Genomic DNA, 15,371 nt, shown 5'->3' on the forward strand with positions numbered 1-15,371 from the left:
ATGAAGATTTACTCCCACGACAGCCAGCACAACGTGCCGGAGGTGGGCGCGCGGGGGCATAGGTTGTTGAAAACGTCAGCTAAGGTTGTCATTTGAGGAAGGGCTTTTCCCACAGCTCATGTATGGGTCATTTCTGAAGGGGATTTGGCGGCAGGGTTCCTACAACATATCGAAAGCTATCTTCAAAATGACTAAAACCAAAGAGTTGTTTCACGGTTATGTATCAACGCATGGTGACCGCAGGGGGTGCCTCACGAAAAAAAATGTTTTAGACCTGTCATGCCTGTGTAGCTCAAGGAGGTACGTATAAAGAAACATAAAAACAAATAGACGAAGACAGTCATGTGGGGGCCGCGGGCCGCTAGCGAGAGGTGCGCGTGTTTGAGACCTCTGCAATATATAGTGCGAGAGCTGCATGATGCTGCCGCAACAGCTTTGGAATATGCAGGAAAAGCATAGGTGACGTGACGAAGTATCTGGTTTGAAAAAAAAAAAAACAATTACGAATTCCGTGCCGGATGATGTCCCCTTAGCTCGAACCATATGAATTCAATGAGTAATCGTCGAGAAGCTTATTCACACCCTATCAAACTGGAACGAAATCACTTCGTCCACCTCCTGCCAGTCCTACCTGCGTGTTCCAATGGCCACCTTCTATCGGTACAGCATCGTTAGGAAGGCATACACCATTGTAATATAGAAAAAAAAAGAGCACGGTGCAAACCATGCATAACATGAACTGCTGAAAACTGCAAGTAGAAGCCCTCAAAGAGGAGTTTAATAGATGCTATTGAAGAATGGCACGACGTTCGGGAACGAGAAAAATGAAGGGATGAGCTGGACAGCTGTGTTCATTCTGCAGAGGTCCACAATGACAGTATAAACTAGCTGCAGTGGTGGAAGCTAAGAACAACGACTGCCGACACGTTCAGAATTCGTAAGGCAGATGTGCGCCCCTGCGGCTAGCGAAAGCAGTGCAACAAATTTTAGCGCGCCAGGATATGTGGTGCAACAGCGCATGACATGCTAAAAGGCGGAATGCTTCACAAGAACATGTGAAGAAATAAACTACAAACTATGCCATAAAACCTTATAGACTGTATATACTCGCAGTGATGCGATATATCATAACGATGCTATGAAAAATTGTTTTTTCTTCCTTTCGGCTACTTATACGTATATGAAGTACACGTGGCGCACACGGATCGTTATAATTTTTATCTAGGTTAGTGTACTTAAAACAAAGGTAATAAATTTGGCTTTTTTTCCTCGACTTCTCTTGCTCTGGCAAGGTGCTACTATGTGGAAGACAGGTGCTGCACATCCAGAAGGGTGCACGATTGGCTTTGTCGTTAGAGCATGCTTTAAATTTCAATAGAGAGCACAATAACAACAAAGAGAATACTGCGTACTGTTCCCTGTCTCCTCTGTTTTTATAGCGCTCCCTATCGAAACTGAAAGAATGCTGCAAATCCCTTTCCTTGCTACAATATCTGCTACAAAACGCTCTTGGTGATCCCCATTGTGTGTGCAGAAAAAAATAGGTACATTATACCTCTGCCGAACGAACGTTCATCGTACCCAGTAAGTCCGCTCAACTGTTTCCACCGTGAGCCCCTTTTTACAAGAAATTACCGTAGGTTAAAGTATAATTGTTAGCGATGCATGCACCAACAAAGCGTAGATATTTCATACTTAAAACGCCTCGCTGTCGATTCTATGTTCGAGTTACACCACCTAGATTATTGGCTCGGGCCCCTGTCGGGCCCGATCTGCGGTCGGGCCGGGCCGGGCCGGGTAGCTGAAATCTTTTCTCGGGTTCGGGCCGGGCCCGGGTCTGGCTTTGAGTCCCCGGGCCGGGTTCGGGCGGGTAAACTTTAACGAGCTCCGGGCACGGGCCGGGCGCGGGCCGAGAATCACGGCCCGTGCAGTGCTCTAGCGCCAACCACGGTTCGCCGATGTTACACGGCGCACAAGCATCCTAGGTTAAAGCGGACTCGCTTTGGCGTGTATGGCTCGGCGTGTGGCGGCAGTCCGGCGTTCAACTCGGCTGTTATTGCCGCGTCCACTTTCGCATTCCTTGAGGTGCTCTGTAGACGACGCATATTGTTTTCCCAAAGCCTAATCAGGCTTTCCGTGGTTCATGCAAGCCACTTCGCTCGTTTTTCACGAACGCTCGCGGCGTGCACACATCCTCCATGAAGGCCGCCATTTTCTCGGTTAACTACCAAACCGAGGTCGCCAAGCTCGGTTTGGTACAACCGCGGTTAGCGGCATAACCGCGGTTTCGCATACTGCGTAACATAAGCGAACCGCGGTTACACTAACCTAGGTTTAGGCTGTCTGTGTAACAAGGGTATTAGAGGCTTGAGCGCGCAAACGCGAACAGCTGAGATTATGTTGGAACTAACGCGGCCACCAGCCATAAGGATCGAATGTTCGATGCCGCATGTATGAAACGCCGGCGTGCCTTGCGGCGGATCTGTTTATCGACGGCCGACGCTCTGTTCGCCGTTGGCAGTGTACAGTGTGTATTAATGTAGTTTGACTTTCGGTTTCCCGGCCACAAGTCCGGCCGAATAAAGAGTCTCATCTTGGACACGCCGACTGCTGCCTTCGTCGACGTCATGAACCCGTGACAATGTATACACACGCTATCTCTTGGTGCATGCGCAGCCAGCAGTAGTTTGTGAGCGCGCAAATAGCCCACGCGACTGCCGTCACAACAGTGAGGATGGAAAAAGCGCTAGAAGGTTTTAATCTGTCAGACAGACCGACGTGGTGATGGAGCGGCAGCTTCCAGATTTATTTTATGCTGACGATATTGTTACGGGGAGACGACAGAAGAAGGCTGTATTTACAGTATTGACACAATCACAGAGATAGGGGTGACAACCAAGATGGCGAAAGCAGCAACGAACACGTCCTCCTCCTCTTCGTCTTCTAGGTAAGTGGCACATAACACTACCCGCCGGCGGTGAAAGCACCGACTCGGTGCGCCCAGGCAAAGACGGTTACGAAGGTGGTCACTATACACACGCGTCGGTGGGTTCCGGTATGTGACAGGGCTTCAGACGGACAACGTGAACAATGTCGGTGCGGGGCTGAGTCGACGAGGACGAAGACAATGGCTCGATTTCATACGTCACGTCGTTAAACAAAATTTGAACTTCAATTTCAATTTTTCCTTTAAAAACTAACCGGTTCTTGGCCAATCCCCCAGTGTGGGTATGAGCCACAGCTTCCAGGCTCTACTCTACTCTACTCTACGTCGGTCACTTGGCGGCATACACGGTATAATCCGGTGTACGGGAAGAGGAGCTTTTCAGAAAGCCCAACACGTCGTGCTGGAGACCAAAGGAGGACAAGAGATCCAGGAAGAAAGTGGGCGTTTCTGTGACGGCGATCGTGCCGAAATTGTTGGCCCGCTTGCGATTCGGTTAACCGAACGCGCGCAACTTGACGTGCATGGTCAGCGCGGGCAATAGCTTCTTGAGCGTACTCAGTAGGTGGGTACATCGAAGGCGGCATCATCGTGTCCGAAGGCAACACTGGATTTCGGCCGAATATGGGAGTACGTAAAGGAGTACGTCTACTTAGGACAGGTAGTAACCACGGAGCCGAACCATGAGAGTGAAATAACTAGAAGAATAAGGATGGGATGGGGTTCATTTGGCAAGCATTATCAAATCATGAATAGTAGTCTACCACTATCTCTCAAGAGGAAGGTATATAACAGCTGCATCTTACCGGTACTTACCTACGGAGCAGAAACCTGGAGACTTACAAAGAGGGTTCAACTTAAATTGAGGACGACGCAGCGAGCGATGGAAAGGAAAATGATAGGTGTAACCTTAAGAGACAGGAAGAGAGCAGAGTGGGACAGGGAACAAACGGGGGTTAAGGATATCATAGTTGAAATTAAGAAGAAGAAATGGATGTGGGCCGGCCACGTAGCACGTCGGCAGGATAACCGGTGGTCATTAAGGGTAACTGACTGGATTCCAAGAGAGGGCAAACGCCTGAGGGGAAGGCAGAAAATTAGGTGGGTAGATGAGATTAAGAAGTTTGCAGGTATAACGTGGCAACAGAAAGCACAGGACCGGGTTGATTGGCGGAACATGGGAGAGGCCTTTGCCCTGCAGTGGGCGTAGACAGGCTGATGATGATGATGATGATGATGATGGGAAAGAAAGGCGAATAACCAGCCGTCTCGTGCCGGGACGTGTTATACGCAAACGTGACAAAAGGCAACGTTGTGTCCCAGTCTTGGTGGTCGGCCGACACGTACATTGCTAGCATGTCGGTAACGGTCTGGTTCATCCGCTCCGTCAAGCCATTCTTCTGTGGATGGTAGGCCGTGGTTAGCTTATGTTTGGTAGAGCAAGACGTCAGGATGTCATTGATGACCCTGGAAAGAAACTGTCTGGCACGGTCGGTCAAGAGCTGGCGCGGTGCCCCGTGTTGAAGGATGACGTTATGGAGCAAGAAGTCTGCTACGTCGGTCGCGCAGCTGGTTGGAAGTGCGCGAGTAATTGCAAACCGTGTAGCATAGTCCGTGGCAACGGCGATCCATCGATTTCCCGAGACAGACGTAGGAAACGGACCAACAAGTCGAGGCCGACACGACGAAACGGCTCATATGGGATGTCAAGTGATTGAAGACGGCCAGCCGGCGGGAGTGTTGACTTCTTCCAGCGCTGACAAAGATCGCACGAGGTCACGTAACGGCGTACCGACCTGTACATTCCTGGCCAGTAGAAACGACGGCGCGCACGATCGTAGGTTCGGGATAATCCGAGGTGCCCCGCTGTCGGCACATCATGAAGTTGGGCCAGAACAGTCGAACGAAGGTGTGCCGGAATCACAAGCAAGAGGTCAGGACCGTCAGGTATGAAACTGCGACGAAGCAAGGTGCCATCGCGTAGCACGAAGAGACGAAGGGAGGAGTCAGGAGTCGGTGAGTTGAGGCGGTCAATGATCTTGCGGAGAGTTGGGTCACGGCGTTGCTCAGCAGAGATTTTGAAGAGGTCAGTGATTGCGAGCACAGATGGAATGGTATCGTTTGCCGAAGGTTCTGGTGGTTCTACAGGATATCGAGACAGGCAGTCGGCGTCCTGATGCAAGCGGCCAGACTTGAAGAGGACAGTGTAGGTGTACTCTTGAAGTCGTAATGCCCAACGACCGAGGCGACCAGTGGGATCCTTGAGAGAAGACAGCCAGCAGAGGGCGTAGTGATCACTGACAACGGTGAAGGGCCTGCCTTACAGGTAAGGACGAAATTTGCCGACGGCCCAAACAAGAGCGAGGCACTCTCTTTCTGTTATTGAATAATTTCGTTCAGCTGCGGACAGAAGGCGGCTGGCGTATGCAATAACGCAATTCTGACCATGTTGAATTTGTCCGAGAACAGCGCCGATGCCATGACCACTCGCATCGGTACGTACTTCGGTAGGTGCAGAGTCGTCGAAATGAGCCAACACAGGGGGCGATGTGAGTAGGTCGACGAGATGAGAAAAAGCCGACGCTTCGGCAGGACCCCAAGAGAAGGGGACGTCCTTTTTAAGAAGGCATGTGAGGGGCTGCGCAATCGCTGCAAAATCTTTAACAGAGCGGCCATTTAACAAAGTGTCCCGTTTGCGGACCGCCGGGAGGATATACAGCGGCTGGCGGATATGTGATATTTGGTAAAGAAGAAAAACGTACATACTGTGGGGAGGGGAAGCAAAGGAAACGACGGAGCATGTTTTAATTTAATGTGGTGATATCCGCCCGGGTGTATGTTTGGACACTAGCCTACATGGAGCCTTGGGTTTTATGGACAGCAATGGAAATGTAAACACATCCGCGATAAAAATAAGTAAGATACGGTTAGAAGATTGGAGGCGCAAAAGTAGGGATAACGGACAAAAATAGTGGGACAAATAAGGTCAGTATGCCGGAAGGCGCAGAGAGTTTGGCAGTGAATTTTATCTATTCGAAGATCATGTTAATTGAAGTACACAAGGCATAGGCATGCTTAAAAAAAAGGTTTTTTTCTCCCGAGCTCGGTGGCGCACAGGCTACTGCCCCGCTATAAATGGGACTCTCATAGCATTCATCCATGCAGCATAGGTTCGCTTGCTTACGTCAGCACTTCTGGGTGTGCGGTGTACAGTGAACCAGAAGAGGGGTAGCGGGCTCACTGGCGACGAACGCCGATGTCCCCTTGGGCACTAAGGAATAATAAAGAGCACCCGAGCGCCGACGGGCGAGTGCCACTGCCAGACACCTAAGCCAAAGATTAGGGTGGCCTCAAGATTTTTTTATATTTTATTTTCGCTTTTGAAAACCAAGGTTCCGGAGTAATCCAGCGGGGATCGGCAAAAGAAGACGTACGTCGCGTTATGGAGACACCTGAGCCAGGAAATGTTTCGCTGCGCTCGTTCGCTCGGTTCCAGCGAGTGCCAGCAGACGCTCAACGCACGAACTGGCGCCTAAGGGCTGCGCTCTAAAAGGTAACACAACTGTCTTGCGTGCCCACACGTATTGTAGCGCCCCCTGTCAATCAGGTACACGTACTACGTGTCTTAGCCATATCGTTTTTTTATGCACGTTAATGAAAGGCTGGCTTACGCATGTGCTTCAATTGCTACTGATATATCATGGCCTCAACAATAGGCCATTGTATGTCGATACCATGGCCTACGAGCAAACGGCCTATCGGGCCGTTTGCTCGTTCCGGTGCCTGTGTAAAACTGCGTATTCATCGAAATTTGCTGTCGTTTTTACTCTCGGCAATGCACAAAAGAAAGAAAGAATCGATGGTGATCATCCGGTTAAGATCTATTATTGTCCGTTAATGTATGATTAGCACAACGGCGTCTCTACCCTTCGTAGAAGTGACCGCAGCTGAAAGGACGCCATATAAATACGGCAGTCTATAAATTTGTTGGTGTGCTTCATGAAAGAAACATCTCTTCTATTACGCTCACATTCTTTATCTGCAGGGTGGCGCATATCGGACCTAGCTTATTGGAAGCCGTGAAAACAATATTAACATCGTGTATGCTTCTCGCTGTGCAATAAGCAATCGTGTATGCATATTTGCTGCCAATTCCTTCTGCAGCTATGTTCGGACCGAACAAAATGACGTGCTCGCATTAGCAATATAATCGAGCGTCTTGCATCGATCGTCTATACATGGTGGTGGCCACAAGAGGCATACTTTATGGATAACAAATGTTGCAGTATCCACTGCAATAAAAACTTACAGCATATCCACGTGGTGAATGATGATGAGTGGGGCGAAGCTCCGGAGGGCATCATCGGTAAACCGTGTATTAAAAACGCGAGAGACTGACGCAGACACATAGGGCCCATTCGAAGCTCATCGTCTTCTTTTCTCTACGAGCCCCCAACCTTTATAAACCACTTCTTTTTCTACATTCTCCCGGCCCGCCGAAACTGATGATATTTCTAGTGGGTACAGTTTTTGCACAAGCCTCGTAATCTTTCCGCCTTGAGTTTGAACTCGGCATGCTCGTACCAGTCCGTCGCGTCCAGGATATACCTCTGTTATTCTTCCGAGTGGCCATTGATATACCTCTGTTCCGAGTGACCATTGGGATATACCTCTGTTATTCTTCCGAGGCATTGGGTTCCTCGACGATCACTATGTCGTCGACCTTTAAGCCCTTATCTCTCGCTGTTGGGTAGTGATGAAGTGAACGAAGCTCAAGTAAATATTCTTTCTTCCAACGAAGCCACAGGTGCTTGAGGAGCTTGTCCCTATGTTGTAGTTTTTTAATTAGGTTTTCCTGGCTTGTCTGCAATATTCGGCTCTGGTATTCCTCGCCGCTTTCCACCGGTTGAGCCAATAGAGATTTTCCGACTAAAAAATTGGCTGGACAAATCGGAGCAGGTTCTATTGCGTCCGTATACATATAAGTCAGCGGCCTCGAATTAATTACGGCCTCCACTTCCGTCAGTAGTGTTCTGAGCTCTTCGCTATCGAGCGTTTGTTTTCCGAGTGTCTTGCGAAGCGCTGTCTTCACTGACCGTATCAATCTCTCCCACCATCCTCCCCACCGTGGTGCACTAGGTACCATGAACTTCCATTCGATGCGATAGGAAGCAAGAAAAGTGGAAAAGGGGGATCCATTCATGACGGTCCAAATGTCTTGCAAGTCTCGCGATGCTCTCTTGAATGCCAGAGCGTTGTCAGAGTAAATAGTAAGAGGAATTCCTCTGCGTGATAGAAATCTGCGAAACGCAAGGAGGAAAACCGCTGATGACAGGCCACTTGTCAGTTGAAGGTGTACCGCTCTGGTACTCGCACAAGTGAAAAGCAATACGAAAGTCTTCGCAGTGCCAGTCTTCGACTCCCTTTGCTTGACGTACAGTGGGCCTGCAAAATCTACGCCCACCACTTCAAACGGCCGAGACATTCTGATTCTGTCTACGGGTATAGGCGCATATTTGACATCAGTACGTTTTGCACTGTATCTCTTGCACAAAAAACAGGCGTTGATGACTTTTTTAGCCTCTTGCCTCGCTTGTATAACCCAAAACCGTTGTCGCACTTGCATCACTGTGCTTGACACATTACCATGTAACGTACGGCAGTGCGCCTCTGTCACAATTAATCTCGTGAACTCATGTTTATATGGCAGAATGACGGGATGCTTCTCTTGGTAAGTACCGTCCAACTCTTGAAGTCTTCCGCCAAGGCGACGTTCTCCTTTGGGACAAAGAAGGGATGTAGATCTCTCAGCGCAGAATTCTTGTTAGTGGCTTTTCCGCGCGTCAACTGGCAAATGTCTTCTTTGAACGCCTCTTTCTGCACTCGAAAGGATCCATAGTTCTTCAGCGTTCTTCATTTCTGCTGCGGATATTTTGCCTTGACTGGTTTTTTGCACATGTCGGCACTTTTCAACAAAGCGAATTACCAGCGCAGTTACGCGTAGTAACTTCTGTAAGTCACTGAATCTTGTGAGATCGATGAATGTGTCATCTTTCCTTTTCGCCTGAATGAGTACCTTAAACACCACAGGCTCAAGTTCCAGGTCCACATTTTCCTGTGAGACCATGATGGGTTCTGTAGGCCATTCCGAACTCGTTCGCGGGAGCCATTCTGGACCGCTCCACCAGACGCAGCTTTCCAAAAGAGACTTTGCAGACATGCCACGTGTAATCAGGTTTGCGGGATTCTCTTGTCCTGGACAGTAACGCCATTCTTCTGGGACCGTTACACTTGAAATTTCTTTCACCCTATTTTTGGCGAACTGGTTCAGTTTGTCCCCGCTTCCTCGGATCCAGCTTAGCACAATAGTGGAGTCGGTCCACATAGTGCAGGGAAACTGCCGGTGATCCCACGCAGATCGGATGTACTTCAATAGTCTTGCTCCGATAACTGCGCCCATCAACTCCAACTTCGGCAACGTGAGTGCTTTCATCGGCGCAACTATACATTTCGCTGCTGCGAGCGTAGTAGTAGACTCGCCTTGGAGGTTGGTTGCCTTCAGATAAGCACATGCGCCGTATGCTTTCAAGGTAGCATCCACAAAAATGTGAAGTTCCGCCGTATCCGTGACTCCTTGGAGACTGCTTCTTACGCAGCGCGGAATTCTAATCGAGCCAAGCTGCAGGACGTCCGTGCACCATTTATTCCATGGTGTGCCGATTTCCTTGGGCAACTCTTCGTCCCACGCAACGTTTCGAACCCACAATTGCTGAAAAAGAAGCTTGGCTGTTACTGTGAAGGGTGAGAGTACTCCAAGCGGGTCATAGATCCTGGATGCCGTCTTTAGTAGATGCCTCTTGGTATTTGCCTTTGTTGACGTTAAGTATTCCATTACTGACTTAAGAGTGAACTCAAAACTGTCGCAGTTTGTATTCCACTGCATGCCCAATAGAGCCGTATTGCCCAATACAACCGTAATAATGCCTCCATCTATCGGCTTTTCTTTCGCCAGAAACACTTCTTGCAGTGAGTCGTCATTGGTTCTCCCTTTTCGAAGATTCATCCCAGCGTCATTCATGATTGACTTCGTTCTTCCGTAAACTTCAAGGGCTTCGTTGAACGTATCTGCTCCAATGAGCAAGTCATCAACATAAAACGACTTCTTCAGATTCGCCGCAAGCTTCTCGTCTTCAGGACCAGCGTTGTCTAGGTGGTTATGGATAGTAGCCATCAGCAAAAATGGGCTTGACGTTGACCCAAAAGGCACGCGCGTCATGCGCCATTCGACAACGTTAGCGTTCTTCTCGTTGGGTGTCTTATCGAACCAAAGAAATCGAAAGGCGTCTCTGTCTGGCTCTTGAATCTCAATCTGCAGGAACGCTTTTTCGATGTCCGAGTTCAGGGCGAATAAAAACCATCGAAAACGAAGTAGCACACGCAGAAGCTCTGGATTTAGATTAGCTCCCTTTTCCAGACAGTCGTTGAGTGATAGTAGTCCTGGGCCATGCGATGATGCATCGAACACAACCCGGAGTTTGGTGGTCAGTGACTCTTCTTTGATGACCTCCCGGTGTGGCATGTAGTAAACGGGATGGCGATCGCGAACATCCTTGGGTACAACTTCTGCGTGACCATGCAACATATACTGTCGAATGACTGTATCGTAGCGGTCAAACAAGCCTTCTTGCCGCGATAGTCTCTTCACCAGCTTCTGTAGACGGTTGACGGCAATGTCGCGATTGTCTCCGATGAGGTGCTTGCATTCCTCTTTCCACGGCAAAGCGACAGCATATCGGCCATTGGACTTTCGTGTGGTCTTTCTGAAGTGATCCAAGGACTTGACTGCAGATGATTCATAAACTTCTTCAATGCCCATTGTTTCCAGTTCCCAGAAAGATCGTAAAACTTGAGAAGTCCTTTGATCTTCTACTTCGCTGGTGTCCACTCGCATAACATAAACCACCAAGTTAGTGCTGTGATCGAGAAAGCTTCTCTGACGAACCGGTCCTTGCAGTGTCCAACCGAAGCAAGTGTTGACGGCTGTGAGCCCTTGAACTTCCGTGCTGCGAATGACTTCACCAGTCAGAATGTTCCACAGATAGTCAGATCCGATAAGAACACTAAGTTCTGGCTCTTCATCGACTTGCAGGATGATACGGTCGTCAGCCAGGAACTTGTTTTCCAAACGCAGGTGTTGTACGAAATGGCTGTCAGCTGATGGCGCAGCGATGTCGTGGCATATCACCGGAACAACAATAGCTTGTATACGGTAAAGCCCGGTGCCTTGTTGACTGCGTAAAGGTACTTCAACTATTTTCCTACGTTCAGCTCGAGAAGGAGATGCGCTGCCGAACGTATTGAACGATATCCTTGTCTCCCCTACGACCTTGAGACTCATCTTCATGGCTACTTCTTTGATGAAGGACCTCTGGCTTCCACCATCTAGAATGCCTCTGACACAGCGGTGCTTGTTATTTTGGATGATCAAAGCACGAAAGGTCTGCAGATATACTTCAGTATCCTTGTTGTTTACTCGCTCCCCACTGCACGATAACTCTGTGAAATTTGACACTGCTGTTTCGGGGGAAACGAATACTGCTGTGCAGCTTCCTGATGAATCTGCATCGACCCGTGGTTTGCGGTACGATGGATCGCACATGCTTGTTGCATATCTTCCATGGCAAGATGAGCACGTTAGCTAAACTTGACAGGATCGTGCCTGGTGACCCCTGGACGTGCAGCGAAAACATCGGTTGTCCTTGGAAAGTTTCTCCTTCTTAGAAGCAAGAAACAGGTCGCTGTCACAAGCACGCGTGCCATGCTTCTTGGAGCGGCAGAAAAAGCAGTCCGCTTTCTTTACAAATGAATTAAGCCGTGGCACCTCTTGTTGTCGTTTCAGGTCGCTCACAACGTTTTTCGCTTGGCGTCATGCATTGCTCACGACTTTCCAACTCGACACGAGTGAATGCCAGTAGTTCTTTCAACTTGGCATCTGAAGAAGCCGCTGCTGAAGCTGATTCAGACACAACTTGGGTGCCGCCGGATGAGTCACTCCTTAATGCTTTAGTTCGTTGCTCTCTAGTAAACGCAAGAACGATGTCGTACGGTAGAGCCTTTTGCAGTATGTCGATAAGCATGGCGGAGAAGCTTAGCGTAGGCACGTTGAGAGAATTCAGGCAACGAATGTGCAGCTGTGTAGTATCGTACAGCCGTCTCAGACCTCGGACGTCAGTGCCTTGCTTAACGTGACTAGGGTTCCTTAGAGCGGCTAGGTGATGCTGCTCGATTCGATTTCTGTCCCCAAAGCGCTCCTTGAGGATATCGATAGCGTCGTTGTAACAAGACTCAGATGTTGGCAGTCCTGCTATGGCCGCTGCTGCTTCGCCGTCGAGATATCGCCACAGGTAGAAAAACTTCGTTGTGGACGAGAGGGCGTTATTTAGGTGAACTGTCTGCTCAAACTGTTCCCAGAATCCAGTCCACTCATTTATGTCTTCCTTGAACGTTGGCATATCGAGCTTGGGAAGACTAGGTCGACAGAAACTGCGCGGTAGAACAGCGTTATCCGTGACGTTAGGCTGCACAGGTGGTACTTGCGAAGGAGTAGCGCGAGCTCTCTCAGCTCTTTCCAGTGCCTCGATCCGAATTCGGCAAGCATGCTGATTGCCTCGTCGTTGTACTCGGCAGCAGTCGCATATTCGACTCCTAACTCATCATCCGGTATGTGTTCCTCGATCTCGTCATCGATCTTCGATAGCCTGTCGTTACTTGAAGAAAGACGATCACGCATACCTTTGAGCTTGGGAATGTCAACATCGGGCGTACTCAGAAGAGATCTGGCTTCCTGAATGACCTTGGTGTTCTGTGCTCGTCGGGAGGCTCGCTTGGCTTTCAGTCGATCCATTCGTTGAAGTTAGGTGCGTTCTCGCAGCTGGCTTGCACTGGAGTCAATCTCCGCGTCGGCGTTTATCGTTCCTCACCAGTATAGTGGCAGAGTAGAAAGCCCCTCGATACATGAGAAGAGAGTACGACGTGTCCGCACGGGGTTTTCGGCACCAAAAAATATTAAAAACGCGAGAGACTGACGCAGACACATAGGGCCCATTCGAACCTCATCGTCTTCTTCTTTTCTCTACGAGCCCCCATCCTTTATTAAACCACTTCTTTTTCTACACCGTGAATACGAGTAATTCGCCCCACTAAACTAAACACGTGAGAAATGTTAAATGACATCATTCATATTTTCATAACATCACATCTTTTCATCATATTTTATCATACTAAAAGTATAGTTTTATAACATCTCGCAGCGGCTGCTCAACAGTCACCTGTGAAGCGCCGGCGGTGGCCATTTCTCCTGATGTAGGGCTTGGCTGAGAAGTTCCAGAGGGATGGCCTCGGGACTAAGGCCTCGCAGTCGGCGACTGTAGCGGTGGACAGGAATATCCACTGCAGTAACGGGTTGCGGGATCGGACTGGCAGAACCGCTTCGTGAAGGGGTGGTGAGCATCAGGCATAGAAGTCCGAAGAACCGAAGACCCGAGCGTTGTAATCCTCAGAGAAATCGTGGTTGCTGCTCGAGCTTCCCACTTCGTCGTCCTCAGTTATCTAGCCGACCTTGAACACGTCCGAAGAACCGAAGACTCGAGCGTCATCTTCCTCAGAGAAATCGTGGTTGCCGCTCGAGCTTCCCACTTCGTCGTCCTCGGTTATCTAGCCGGCCTTGAGCCGTGTTTTCATCATATACAAGTACCGCCATCTAGCGGACACTCCACGAACTAAACGAGAGGTGGCTACTACATACATCGGGGACGCACGACCCATGGCTTAAGGAGCTTCGCCCCTAAAAAGAAGAGCTGTGACTCGCGGCGATGTAACCTATGGGCGGTCTCCTTGCCATCCGTTCCCTGTGAAGCTTCCAGAGGTGGCGAAAAAACAGAGAAATCGTTCATTTTGTGCCCGCCTATACATGACCGATTCAAGATTTTTGTTGCGGCAGGAGGTTCGCGAGGCGACCAAATTCAGTAGTAAGCTGTGACCCTGTTATGACTTACTGGTGTTCCAAGGTCTTCTTAAACTCTGTTGTGCGAAGAACTAGACGGCAACTGCACGGGCAACATCATGAGTAGAGACCGGATTTAGGCAAATGCCTATTTTGTTCCTTGCACTCCTATAGTGCCCCTTTGATATGTGAGCATGAATTAAAGGTTAAGAAGGGGTTTTATAGTGTTTTTATAGTGCCTATAAATGCCTATTTTTGGGGTTCGTGCCTAAATCACTATAAGTGCCTATAAATGCCTATTTTCAAAAACGGCGCCTATACGAGCCCTATTTAACCTCAAATTTCGCTTTCGAGTGCAGTTTGAAACCGTTATTCATGTTACCGGTCAATACTGACCTTTTAAAACTCTATGGGGTTCAACCTAGCCCTCTAGTTCAACCAACTACCGGAAAAACCGCTAGCAGCAGTGAACCGGAATGGAAGCCGTCTCAGCGTCTGAAGGGGAATGGGGAGAGGGAAATAAAGATGGGATCAGAAAGAAGAGGAGAGTGGCGTCCATTGCCCAGGACGCGGCGGGTGGCTTGTACAGCCGGTTGTCCAGTCCAGTGTTCCCAAGGAAGTCAAGAAGAGCCTTGGAGACCTGGGTGTGTCGGTGGGCAGGGAACAGGAGGTCCCTCTGTGCAGCCGCGGGAAGGTGAAGAACGAATGCGAAACCGTGGAGTGCCGTCGAGGGAAAGGGTGGTTTAGATCAAAAAATTCGGCAGATCCCACGTACCGTGGGAATCGATGTTATGCGAAGCATGCGCGGGATGGTGACTGTGGCGTAATTTTTCCCACTGAGCGAAACGTTACGGAATGACGCTAGATAAATGTGGAAGTGGCATACGCACGCTCATATGTTGAACAGTTGCATATGTATAATGTATTATATAACCAGTTTACAGTTGCGTAACGATGCCTACATTGACATGGGTGTTACCAACACCAGACGCGGTAAGCTGATATGTAGTGCTTATATTTTCTTCAATACTGAATAGTGCGAATCCGAACAAGACAAAGAAGGAACACCGATGCGCAGGACAGGCATTACTCAAACTAAGTTTCATTCAGGAATGTTTCCCTAGATATATACAAAGCCGAGTGGCACGCGCAGGTGCACTGCACATACGTTGCAGTCAGCGTTGCAGCTGTTACTTTTGTTATGCTTATACTTGACCGTTATGATGGAGAACGCACAAACGCACGGAGAACGAACGCAAGCACGCACGAACCCGCGTGCATGTGTGGAAGGGGTTTTTGACAGTTCTTGAACAAGGTCATCATCATCGTGATCAGTGAGCCCTAGCAGCTGGACCGGACTTGTTATTCGGATCCGTTCGTGATCGCGGCTACGAGGGCTCTAAGTGCAGTGAAGTGCGAGGCATA

The sequence above is a fragment of the Rhipicephalus sanguineus genome, chromosome 1 (assembly GCF_013339695.2).
Source record: "Rhipicephalus sanguineus isolate Rsan-2018 chromosome 1, BIME_Rsan_1.4, whole genome shotgun sequence".
NCBI lineage: Eukaryota > Metazoa > Arthropoda > Arachnida > Ixodida > Ixodidae > Rhipicephalus > Rhipicephalus sanguineus.